The sequence below is a fragment of the Carassius carassius genome, chromosome 31, assembly GCF_963082965.1.
Source record: "Carassius carassius chromosome 31, fCarCar2.1, whole genome shotgun sequence".
NCBI classification, from domain to species: Eukaryota; Metazoa; Chordata; class Actinopteri; order Cypriniformes; family Cyprinidae; genus Carassius; species Carassius carassius.
In genome coordinates this window covers 1,994,030-2,007,977 of record NC_081785.1, presented here as the reverse complement: position 1 = coordinate 2,007,977, position 13,948 = coordinate 1,994,030, and the positions used below count along the sequence as shown (strand labels likewise).

The 13,948-nt window shown below is 36.0% G+C and overlaps 1 protein-coding gene across 6 annotated transcripts in view; it reads left to right on the top strand.

Annotated features, from left to right (window-relative positions):
• Positions 1-13,948, top strand: part of stxbp5b (syntaxin binding protein 5b (tomosyn)) — a 45,865-nt gene that overhangs the window by 5,926 nt on the left and 25,991 nt on the right. The window lies entirely within an intron of this gene.

Below are 13,948 nucleotides of genomic sequence, written 5' to 3'. Positions count from 1 at the left end.
TTATTTCTGGATTTTGATTTAATTAAATTCCAGCAATTAAAAAGTGTCTAATTAATTAAAATAATTAAATTTATACAATTTAACAAAGAATTCGTTAAAAGTTGAATAAAAATGACTTTTTCCAGACCCAACAAAGTCTGTTTTTAGTGTTCCGTATTAATATTTATGGATTCCATTGTAATGGTTTAATTAAATGTTAACAATCAAAAGCAAGTCAGTTGATTTCAAAACTTTTTTGAAGTATAAAAACTTATTTAAAATGAACTGTGCCCTATGAAATGTTTTATTTTTTACAAGTTCTTTGTGTTCTGTCTTACCTTTTCCTGTTTATCATAAATGTATTAGAATGTCACACTGCATGTCTACTTCCCAAAAATATTTAATGTGATCATCTGTTTTGTGAAATACACCATGACACATGATTTTAGTTATATGGCCCGTCTGTACCAGAAAAGATTGCGTTGTTGAAGGCCAGACTTGTTTTTGTCAGATTTGAATCCGATTAATGTTGTGCAGTGCGTTGTCCAAGACTTTACTGTGTCAATGGCATTTTGTCCTTGTGCAAAGTCACAAGCCACCCACCAGGTCAGCATTTTCTGTGCTGGAGAACTGCAGTGTTTGAGTTGATTGGCTCACTCCTCTTGCTCAGCTGTTGCCTGGATGTGTTAATGTGCAGAGAAAGCTGATGGGCTTACTGTCATTCAGTCGATTGGGCTATTTATCAAAAGACATGATGTATCGATTTGCCTCATTGCCTCCAGCATTGGGAAACACCGCCACATCTCAGCTGACACAAACTCAATGAGGTGTTTACTAACAGTTATATCTAATTTTAAATGATTGGTCGCTTGTGTCTCTATCTATGTGTTCATACAGAAACCTTGCTGGATGTTGAGGAGTTTGGAGGATTTTCAGCTGTCTTGGCTTGATATTAAATACTAGCAGTTTGTTAGAAATGCTTGGCGGCATGAAAGCAGTTAAGCGCTCTTTAATATGCAGCCTCGTTGCCTCTTGGTAATGTTTTTCCAAATTACAGAGCTAAGGAGCAAACGTTTGTGATGTTTTATCATGCATAAATAATTTACGAATAGATTGTTGTTGAATGCTTTTTGTTCTGATTATGCACTGTGATCTGATGAAGTTTTATGCATGGTTAAGACTTGAAAGCTTAATCAAACACTGCCAATGAAAGTGTTTAAAAACATTAAAGTGTTTATTCATATGTTTAAAGCAAGAAATCAGAATCTTCTGCATTTAACCCGCAAAAACTTGAAAGACCTGAGCCTGAGTTGAGCGTCACATTTTTACATTGTAAGTCGAGTGAGGAAAGCCTTTTTTGCATGTGTGTATAGAAACACCACAAACCACTGTGGTTTACCAAACGAGGAAGTTGCCTTCTGTTGTTTTAGAATGTAACTTTCTTTCATCCTTTCTTTTTTCACAACCGTCTCACTGAAGATGTGTACTGCATGATGCTGTAAGACTGCTGGTGTAGGTTATACAGTAATTATACACAACTAACTTTTTTTATTAGGCTGTAGCATTATATACATTTAATTGATTAATCCTGTTTTTAGCGTAATCCTCTAATGTGCTAAAGAGTACATTAGATATATTATTTCTGCTTTTTTATATATGAGGAGAACTATAACAAATTTATATACACTAAATATGAAACTTTGGCTTGTAACTCATTCCACATGTTTGTGCTGCAGACATGCTAAAAATGAGATCTCAAATCAGGTGAGTTGTAGAAAGAAATCTTATCAGATTTGCACAGGATATAAACATCCATCATTCATGTTTGTTTATTAAATATTTTTACTCTTTTGATAATACTTCCATCTTCCAACAAGAATGTTGTTCTCTCAGCTCTGTTTAACACAATTTACAATGTCCACATCTATTTCACATAACTGAAGTTGTATTTCCCACCTGCTGCAAAAGTTTGCAGGTCATTAAAGTCAGAAAACAAAACTCTATATATATATATATATATATATATATATATATATATATATATATATATATATATATATATATATATATATATATATATATATAACACAGTTTTTTATTTTTATGAAAGTCCGTTGCTCCTTGGCTCTGAATACACATACAGACAAATCATGTGTCACCACTGTTGGGAACGTTACTTTAAAAAAGTAATTAGTTATAGTTACTCACTACTTGTTCCAAAAAGTAACTGAGTTAGTAAGTTAATTACTCTATAATAAAAGTAACTCGTTACCAGAGAAAGTAACTATTTGCGTTACTGTAAAAAAAAAAAAAAAAAAAAAAAAAAAAAAGCTATATGTCAAAGAATTTTTTTTTTTTAGCAGTTTTCACAAGTCAGTTGAAATAAGTAGAACAGACCGGTGTTCGTACATAACTTTCGAGATTTATTGCACGTCAACAGACAGCAAGAGTTTTATCCTGCACTCTTTGTAAGAAAAGTGTTTTTGGCCACTAGCTTTGTAGATGCGTGTGTCACACATTACATGAACGTTCTTGCCTTTGACTACAATGAATTTGAAGTAGTGCTTATATCTCCACCTTGAAAATGACAACTTTTCATCGGATTGCTCCTGACTCGCCATTTCTCCTGCTGCTGCGAATCTCTGTGTAGCAGCTGTTGCGTGTGTGTGACTGTGTGTGTTTGGCGCCGCTGGCGCGTGTGTGTAAAAACACTGGCTCTGATTGGCTACCATGAAACACATGACTCTACCTTAGCCAATCATAATCGCTTATCTCGTTATTAACCCACCTGCTCACTCGCTGTGTGAGCCAGGGGTGCGTTCGGATTGCATATTAAATCAATGCATAGTAACTCGCCGCATTTAACGTTCAGTAACGTTAATGGCGTTGTAACGATGGGAAAAGTAATTAGTTAGATTACCCCGTTACAGAAAAAATAACGTCGTTACCTAACGCCATTATTCCAAACACTGTGTGTCACAGGAGGGGATACTCCCAATCAAATTATTTAGGCTAAGCATCAACATTCACAAACCACTGTCCACTGTTATTTTTAACAGAAAAGAATGCAACAAGCTCGTAATCATGACTTTATAAGTAGTTTCTGATAGCACATGAAGACAGCAGAAAAGCACTCTCGCTCAACACAAGTGGAGTGAACGTTTTGTTAATTTTGTGGTTTATTATTTTGAGTTGTATGGGACACTGTAACACACATCTAGGGATGGGTACCGAAACCCGGTATTAAAATGGCCCTGGGGCTAAATTATGAAAGACCGTAGTAAGATCTGATGCTATCAGTCCTGCTTTCGGTAATGGGGGGGGGGGAAATTAATGTACTATGTATTTTTGCTTAATAATGTTATCGTGCACATTTTATCTCACCAAACATTTCTAATAAGCGATCATATTAAGTCGTTTGTCTGTGAGATCTGCGAGATCTCTCATGCGCGCCGCGAAGGCTGTCTGTCAGTCACACACACACACACCACAACGAACGCTGCGCACGCACAGACATGACAGTATGAAAACTCCCGCTTAATAATAAAGAGTGATGATGGGAATGAGATTTGCTTAATGTTATCGTGCACATTTTATCTTACCAAACATTTCTAATTTGCGATATTAAGACGTTTGTCTGTGAGATCTGCGAGATCTCTCATGCGCGCCTCGGAGGCTGTCTGTCAGTCACACACACGCACACAAGAACGAGCGCGGCGCACACACACGCATAAGGGGCCGTTCACATATCGCGTCTTTTGCGCGCTCAAGTTCGCAAATCCATTTGTCCATTGCTGAAATTTCGACATCTTCATGGAGAGAGCAGGTCATGGTTGCTTAGCAATGGCAGACTCCTCGGGAGCGCAAGTGCCCGAAGGCTTTGGGGGAAAAAATCAGAAAGCGACGTGCCTAGCGTTTTCCACGCGTTTTTAGACGCAATATGTGAACTGCCCCTTACAGTACAAAAACTCCCGCTTAATACAAAGAGTGACGATTGCAGAGACGGTAAAACTTTCCAAAGTGTGGTTATACTTCACTAGAGTTGATGCAGACAACGCTGTTTGTCATAAGTGCAACAACATTTTTGCATGTAAGAGCGGAAACACAAGCAATCTGTCAAAACATCTTTCAAAAGTGCATTATGTGCAAACAGAGAAATGCAACGTTTTCGACTGCCTAACACAACACAAAGTAACACAACACAAAGTACCGATAAGAATACCATTAAAGTACCGGACTGTTCAGCAGTATCGGTAGGAGTAGTAATACAGTTAAAACCTTAACGATACCCATCCCTGCACACTTCCCTTTCACAATATATAGCTTTACAGATCTATCACTTTTGTTGCTCAAATATTCATGCAATCATGCAGCACGTATCAGAAGATCTGCACTCTCGCCCACCTTTTCCAACTGAGCCAGGGACTGCTAAACCGAGAGATCACAGAAGTCAAATGAACCAGGCTTTAGGGGTCAAACTCGCTCTGGCATGGGAAAGATTGCCCAGTGTGAGCACACCCTAATTATTCTTCATCCCGCACACACGAGTCCTTACCCACACATCAAGTGGCGTCACATGCCGCACTCCACTGCGATGGGTCCCGCAATCATGCAGGTCTCTAACAGGATGCCTGTTATAATGTTATGATCGAGGCTCTGGACTCTAAGCATAACTTGTTTTTTATATAACAAATATTAATTACATTGTTATAAGTTGAGATTAAGGCTACAATAAATGTTAACTGCTACTATATAAAAGGACCATTGCTGTAAAAAGCACCTTTTTTGTGTAAAATATTTGCAAACCAAATGTTATTACACTTTTGTTCATATAGCAGTGGGCCTACTTTGAAATGGAAAAAAAAGTGAACAATACACTACTTTTTAATGCATTATTAGTTTAGTGCATAATAGTGCGATTGCAGTTAATCACAGACATTAATGCGATAAAAAAATATGTAATCGTTGCCCAGCACTATATATATACATATATATATTAATTAAAAAGTTGGTGCTGATCCATATCTAGAAACCAGAATATCACGAGTAAACATGCAGCAATGCTGCATTTTTTAAGCATTGATGTGAATACAGACCTAAAATTGTATTTTGTACTTTATCATCTTTATATCTTTATTTATCTAGACAGAGGACATAGCATTGAAATGATCTACATTGTATGTATACTGTCACACTTTATTTGCTTCTATTTTAGAACATTTGATTATGTATTATCCATTCTCAATATGCACATTAACAATGGTTTGGGACAGATATAATGTGATTTAATGTAAAACTGAGTGGTGCACTGTGGCATGTTTTTTTTTGCCCAGCAATTAATTATTGGTGCCAATTAATCAATCAGTCGACCTCTATATCAAAACCATATGTCTTAAGTTATTTTTCAGATTTGGAGTTGATATCACAAAAATTTAGAGTCTTGTGAGATTTTCTTAAGGCACTATACGAAAAATACTTTTTTACACCTTTTCCTGTCACAAATATATATATTTCTGTCACAATATTACTTCGATCACACACAAAAAATGTATTGAATCTTGAAACTCAGACCTTTAACAGAATGTGTTTTGTTAAGATAAAAGGTTTTGATTATAAAATATTTTAGTAAATGTATTCCACTAGAGGGGGAGCCTTTAAAAGGATTTAAAGTGCCATTTTCAGGGTATTACAACGTCCGATTACAAAACAGTTTTCACAAGATGGCTTTTGAGGGTTTAAGCTTTTAAATGGTTATCTAAATTAGGATGATTACTAAAATATGTGATTGGGGAAAAAGGCAATAAAAAAAGAGTGTCAGGCATCCTGCTAGCAAGGACGCTGACAGTTAAGAAGTTAATATATAACCGTTAATCAAACCACTCTGGATTGTGGATTTAGAAATGTATCTGAATGAGGAAGTGCCTCCCAGATCTCACCAAGAGGAGGAAATGTGTGCTGAAAAGTGATATCATCTTTAGTTCTCTACATGCTTATTTATGTAGCCAGTGGCACTTTACAATTCATGTTTGAAGAATTTTTTATTAGGCTTAAGCGTGGTATAAATTGAATTGATTTGTGCTATTTTTAGTATCATCAGTGGTGTTTCAGTGTTAATTGCCCTGTGATCTAAGACCATGTCCTTTCTGCTGCTCTTGTTTGTTGCTGTTGGCAGCATCCAACTCCAAGTGCTTTAAATAATGGCCATTTGAGACACCTCCAGAGTTTAAGGCACCCAGGGCCCTTTTGATTACTGTTCTTTATCTTGTTTGGACAGATCCGATCTCGACTTTATCACTCTGAAACCCACTAATGGCTCAAGTTCATCTGTGAGAGTACAAGGCGTGGAGTCAAATAGTTTTATAGTTTTATGTGTCTTGCATTACACAAAGAGCTTGTCATAAATGTGGTATGTGCATGTCTGTTTGCAGTAGCATGTTGTAGAAGCACACCAAATTCTGCTGTAGATTGGAAGATATTCGATATAAATATTTTTATCATCTATAAAGCAGTGTCCTAGCAACCATTCAGAGTATCTTAATAGCTACCTAACAATGCCGTTATGTTTCTGTCTGTCTTTGTCTATTGTATGTTCGCTTAGCAATGCCCTAGCAACTGCTTATCTACACCCTACCAACGAGAACACTTAGGCCCAATCCCAATTCTACCCCTTAGCCCTTCCCCTTTCCCCTACCCCTCCGTTTCGCTCGTTCACGTGAAGGGGTAGGGTTGTCTCAACTCTCTTTTGGTTGGAGGGGGAGGGGTAAGGGGAAAGGCCAGATAGCCCTTCAAACTAAGATTTTTCGGGACCACACTTTAGACAAAGGGGTATGAATTATCTCGGCAACATGGCTGCTACAGCAAACAAAAAGACACTTACATTGATCATAAATGTAAGCTTTTTTGGCATAAATAAATATTTTAACAAAAAGTAGTCATTTGTTTTATGTTACATTCAGTTGTGAGTTCATATTAACGGTCATGTTACTCAAAGAAATCTTCGCAAAATATCGCTAATATTTGCTAACGTCATATCATTACAGATTGCATTATAGTGCCACAGCACATGTCTGATCAGGGTGGTAACTGCCGTAGACATTGATGGGGGCTAATCCCCCCAATAATTAGAAATCGCTAAACCATTTTCTCAAATATTGCCTATTCGAGAGAGAGAGAAATGGAAATTGCGTGTATGCTCGTTTGTGTGTTTATCTTTTTAGAGTGAGTTTACTTAAAAACAGCGATTGTATCCTCTTGTCGATGGAAAATATAATGTAGCGATTCAGTATTTAAACTGTATTTAATAAAAGTCGTGGGGCAGCGTTGACAAGTTTATTTTCTCCTGGATGTGTGAGCTACGTGATTTCCGATATGTGTGTGTGTCAGTAAGCAGCTCATTAATACAGAACGATAATTAAAAGCTCTAAAGCACACCAGCACACAAGTATATGTGTGTATTGTACGAGCTAGACGACGAATGATGACATTTGACGGCATAGAAGTGGTGTCCCAATCCTTGGGGGAAAATTTTCTTCCTTACCCATTGACACTCTGTTTCAAGGGACAAGGGGAAGGGGTAGGCTGAGGGGAAGGGGAAGGGGTATAAAATAGAATTGGGATTGGGCCTTAAACAGTCTTGTGATGCCTAGCAACCACTTAAAACAGGCCTGTCCGATGCTGATGATTAATTGTCATACACATAATTTATAGTAATGATTTAGTTCTGTTCAGTTTGTCACTTGAAGGGCAAGCCTTATACGTTTTTTTCAAAACTTGGAATTGTTAATAAATTAAAAATGATAATAAAATTGGCCCATATGGTTTATTTTAGTGCTGTTAAAATTACTAATGTTTCTATAATTTATCATTTTTATTTTACAGACCCTTCCTGTGAAAACCCAGTTTAAGTCATTTTTTTCTGTGATTTATTTACCATTTTCTACATAAAACCATCCTACATAAAGATGTAAAACATCCTGTGAAAATATAATCTTTATATCTTTTAATATTGACTGAGTATGGCCATGTCAAAGAGTGAAATCATAGTGAAATTAATGGTTGAAATTAAACTTTGATGCTTTCTCATGCTAAGGCATATACCTTCAAACTTTAACAACTTTCCAGCAAGACTTTGGGCCAAGAATCTTGTCTTGATGAGCTTCCTTTCCTAGTTAATAGATTGTATTTTTTATTAGATAAATTTAAGTCTCATTTAATGAACTTATCAAGCAGCTCTTGGCCATAGAGACAGAATTTTAATTATGCTCCGATGGCAGTTTTATTAAAGATGTACAACTTCGTGCTTTGCTGAACCGGGGCAAATGTAAGCTTTGATTGTTTCTGGAGCTCTGGATAGTTTTCTGACTAGTCCTCACCTTCCACGTCATCTCGTCTTCATTCACATCTCTTCTCTGCTTTGCTCTGGTCTTCTCCTTCTTGTTCTAGTTTAGTTCCCGGGAACAAATGTCAGTGGTTGCAGGGAACATTGTCAAGCCTATCTGCTTTAGCTGCTTTGTAATCTTTTGCTCTTGAGGCCTGTATTATTAGGGCATATAGTATGACTGCACCCTTATCAGATTGCACTGTTTGCTCTCAGCGGAAGCCCCTGTTGTTTGAAGTGAGTCACCCACTGTGGTCGGCAGTGAGATGCTTTAGAAAGTAAAACATATCTCTCATATGAAACGTTACAGAGCTTTGTTCGTTTGTGCCTTTTAGCATTTATAATCATGTTGCATGTACATATTGAATATTAGTCGGAAATGACTTTGGGATAAATCCTATGACACCTGTCGAGAACAAATCCAGATTATATTTAGCCCCAAAATCAAAAGAATAAAATGAGCCAGAGTGATTATTATTGGACTGCATTTGATTATTTTGATAATCAGCATAGATAGTAGGTTTTTACATTTTATTAAGGTGGGTTATAGTAATAACCCATCGTGAAATAAATTGTCGTGAAAGTAGTGTCACAGTGCAAAAAACAAAGAAAACGCAAAAGTGCTCCTTTCTTATAGTCTAGCTATAAGAAAGAACGAGCACTTTTGTGTTTTCTAGGCCAATTTATACAGATGGAACCTCACAGATCAGCAAAGTTCTGCACTACAGGACAGTGATTTTTGTCTTGCCCCCCAAAATTTTAGTGAATCCAGATCCTCACATATGCTTATGCACACATAATCATCTTTTCCAGCATTCATCTCAAGCCTATGTTTAGTGGATGGTCTGTTTAAAGTTATTCTCACAGACTATGGTGTAATCTGGCATTAGAATTGCCAACTTAGGCAGGAAGTGGCTATTTGACTGACATCTTATGCAACCAGTCAGTTAACGTTTTCCCCACAACGTATATTTGAAGAGTTCAGATTCTAAGGCGCTATTTTCTTCTAAAATTAGCATTTTTATCAGGCTCCTATGTTTAGGTTCAGTAATGTTACTTTAATGGCAACGATTACGTCCTTTTTTATGCCAATAAAGTGAAATAAATTCACATAAATATAGGAGCTTGATAAAAATGCTCATGTTAAGATGAAAATTTCAGACGGCACTTAGAAGCTTTTACATCTGAACTAAATTTAAATATAACAATAAGTGTGCAGTTAAGTGTTAGCCATTTGTTGAAACAAAATGAAAATACATTCTGTTTTGTTTTTGTTTATTATGAAGTGGTAGTTTTACTAACACTTGCATGGCTTTTTTTCTTTCAGTAATTTCATTTCAGGAAAAAAAAATGTTGATTGGTATGTTTTGTTCATAGTAATTTTTATTAATGATGACATTAGTGTCTGCAGCATATATATATATATATATATATATATATATATATATATATATATATATATATATATATATATATATATATATATATATATATAGGTCAAACATGAGACCACGTTAAAGAAAATTCACAAAAGTGATTTTATATTCATAAAAAGCTAATTAAATGCAAATAAAGAGTATAATGTTTCAAATAACTTTTGTGAAAAAAAATTCATTAAACAGGACAAATTCTGATATATTCTGATATATTTGTCTTTGACTCATATCACCCAAGAACATGACACCCTGAACAGCATACAGAGTTTCCCAAGTTTAATTACTTTATTTTTGCTTCTGTGTCTCTCCTGAAAGAGTGTTATTTGCTGGTTTGTGGTGATCATTGTATTCAATAATAGAATCGAACCGCGATCTGTTTGTTCGGTTGGGCTCCGGCTTCCATGAAATACGGAGAGAACTGCTGTCTGACCATGGGCTCTGATCCAGCACCACGAGAGCTTAAGATGAGGAGAAACTGGCTGGTCAAGGGCTTGATGCTTACAGTTATGAATAAATAATGAGTCAGTGATCCACTGCAACTTATTTATAACAGCCCTCTGTTATTTATTCAGTCCATTTGCTAAATAAGGTGAAGGCAAGCCTGCTGTGTAAACATTCCTGTTCGGTTTCCCATCAGCACATCTCATGAAATGAATGTAGGAGAGAGCCAAATGATATCCCCTAAAATTATGTATCGAAATGGAAATTTTACCTGAAAACTGAAAATAAAGTTTTGGTAGTTCAATTTGGGTGATTGAACTCAGTATGCCAGTTGTAGTAAAATTCCTCTGCAATGAGGCCCATCTTGATGTTTCACCTAAACAAAATTTGCATGTTGCTATTTTAGCATTATTTTTGGTCCACATTGCTGACATGTTTACTTGTAGCTTATCTGTGTTGTGTGCTCTTAAGTAATTTCAGCCCTCTATTAGAGATCGACCGATATGGGTTTTTCTATAGCCGATGTTTAGAGGTCAGGGTCAGCCGATATGTGCTGCCGATTTTTAGGGCCGATATCTTGAAGTTTTCCCTTTCATTTGCATGCTAAAATGTCACACTAATAATAAGTGGATGCACAACATTTCTAAACTTATCATCATTTATCGAGCACTGACTTAAACCATCTCTCGAATCTTAATTTTGTGCACTGCACGGTATTAAAAGAAAAAATGTATCCAAAGTCAACCCTTTACATAAAAGTTTTAGAGCATTTATCAAGCAGAATTTTTCAAGTTTGTTGGAACATAAATGTAAACTTAAATATACATTTAAATAAATACAATTTTAGAAATAAAAATCAATTAAACTGAAAAATATAAAAAATTAAATATATAAAAACAGAACATCTAAAGTGCATTCTAATTTCAAACTTACATCGCAGTCTGTTCATTATTAAAATAAAGTCAACCAAACATATAAAAGGTTACACTGGTCAGTTTAAATAGACCGTATACCAGTCCACTCTGCTGTTATGCACGTTTTTGCTCATGTGAAGAGGATGATCTTCTCTGCCATTTAGTTTACATTAAGAAAATAAAAAATATTATAGTTTAACATTCAGATACATTGCGAATATGGAAACATTTGGATATGTGCAGAACGAAATGTGAGCAATAGCCTCCAAATACATCTAGTCAAACCCGCACTCGCTCTTCCTCGTATGGATCGGATCATTTTTCGGATCAGCGAAAAAAAAAAAAAAAAAAAGGCCAAGACAAATAAACATACGTTTTGTCTTTTTTTATTAACATTAAATTATTAAACTAAAATATATGAAATCAACTTAAAGTGCACATGGCATAATATCTTCTTTTTAACATAATAGCCGGACTTCTCATCTCCCAGTCTGCTGTAATGAAGTGAGCAGTTATCGTCACATAGCTCTCCGTCCCCCTGGATGTCCACCCTTCTGTCGTGAGCGCAAGAGGATGCTCGGGATAGTTCATCCACAACTTTTTTCTTCTCCTGTTCATAAAGATCTGGCACAATCTTTTTGCTGAAGTGGGTGCGCGACGGGATGTCATAACGCTCTATGCACCGTCACGGTTTTTACACTCTAACCTCTTTCCTTCATCATTATATCTGACAGGGAAGCCAAAATGCGCGGGGCGTTCAAGCTCCTCCGTTCCTCCCCTCGCCATTACCACTGAGTGTGGACTGAACATGCACAACTTTTTTTTTTTTTTTCATAAATCAATCCGCGGGTCACGTGTGTGCCGAACCAAAGATATTGATATTGATCAATGATGATCCGTTGCACCACTACCATAGTGTAATTTGAAAACATTGCAGTTGTGTTTTAAAATACAACAACAAGCACCACGAAACCATTTAAAGAGGCGCATTCAGCGGTCTCCTTGATGGGAAACATTCAACAAAGTAAAATGATCTCCAACGAAAGGCGCGCTCTTCATTTTATCAAATGATCATAATCACATCTATTCATTTTACAGTCCTGCTACTAGCATTTTATTCGGACTAAATCCCCTTTAATTCGGGTGAGAAAGCTTTTTTTCCAAGTGGCTTTTGCACATAATAATAATACCGCTGCAGATGCATTTTGCAGCATTTAAGGTTATTAATTGATCGTTAATTTAAACGACGATCGATCATGGAAATTATCGAATATTGAAATCCCTAAATACAAATGAGTTGGATGGAAAACTGGTTATTGTCTGCATCAAACCATGCTTCCGAACAAATGTGATTCAATATTCCATGCAGAAAATAATGGAAAGTAATTTAAAAGTACTGAACTGTATTTTCTTTCATTAAAATGTGTTTGATTTTATGACAAAAAACATAACAAACCAAACCTTATCGTTTTGCCATAGTACTTATTAGCTGCCATAATAAAAATGATGCATGCCTGTACAAAGATTGCAGCTGAAATGTTAGTTATCTTGACAGCTTTTGATGTCCATAATATCTTATGTATTCTTTTTTTTTTAATATTGTCTCGATGGTAAATAGGGCTGGGGCCACAGGTAAGCAAAAAAGCTCAACTTTTTATGTTGTCTTGTGCCTCATTACTCACTGAATTTGCAAAATATAAGGTTCTAAATGTAAGCAAATTGATAGGTTAGGGATTGGAATCTTATATAATAGTGGTTAACTGTAAGTTTCTAAACCTGTGAATCTCTAGTGTATTTCATAAAGAAGCTGTGTTACAGTGAAATATTAACAAGACTAAATGCATAAAACAGGCAATAATTTTATCAAGTTTTTAGTTTATTGCCCTATTGCTTTTTCTGGTGCTGTTAGCAAGGTGAGTTCATGTTCAGTGTAATGGCTCTTTTCATTTGCGCAGTATTACCAATGTTGTTTACCATAATTGATCTGTTTAACAAAGACACATGATACATTTCATTGGTAGGATGCGTGTGACCGAAGAACACAGATTTAATGTATTAGACGCCATAAAGCTTCACATACTCTAAGCTGGTCCTGTGTGCTTGTTGGGCTCTAAGGTCTTATCAATATGTTAAGTCACTCAAGAGGAAATTAGCACACTGCTGCAGGAAACCACTGATTCAGTACGGATGAGAAAACCATTTCCTGTTTATAGTGTCAACTGTTTTAGCATTCATTCCTTGGCATGAGATGCGTTAGATGTCCTGAGGCAAGAACATACAGGGTCCATATGTTGTTTTTTTGTGATTTTATTTGGCAGATAGGAAGCTTTCTAATCTGAGGATATTAAGAGAGCGAGATAGCTTTTGTGTTGTATGTTACAGTATACAGACATTGATTGTACACTCAGGTTCAGGTACAGGTTCTTCATTGGCATCTGCTGTATGATTCAATGAAGAACCTTTCCATTGCACAAAAGGTTCTTTGTTAATCACACTAATCAAAAATGGTTCTTTTAAGAATTGTTCACTGAAAGGTTCTTTGGAAAACCCATAATGGTGAAATTGTGAAATGTTAAATGGTGAAAACTCCTTTTTGTAACCTTTTATAAGAGTGTAAGCTGTGTAAGGTATCTGTGGGTTTTCTTTAGATGTGTTTGAATTATGTTATTAACAGAGAATCTAATGAACTCTTCTTAGGATAAACTTCCAACAACACAACAGTTTCCACACTCATTATAAAAGGCTGGTATCTGTCCTGATACCAGCCTGGTACCTGATATGGAAAAGTGCTTGCATTTGTG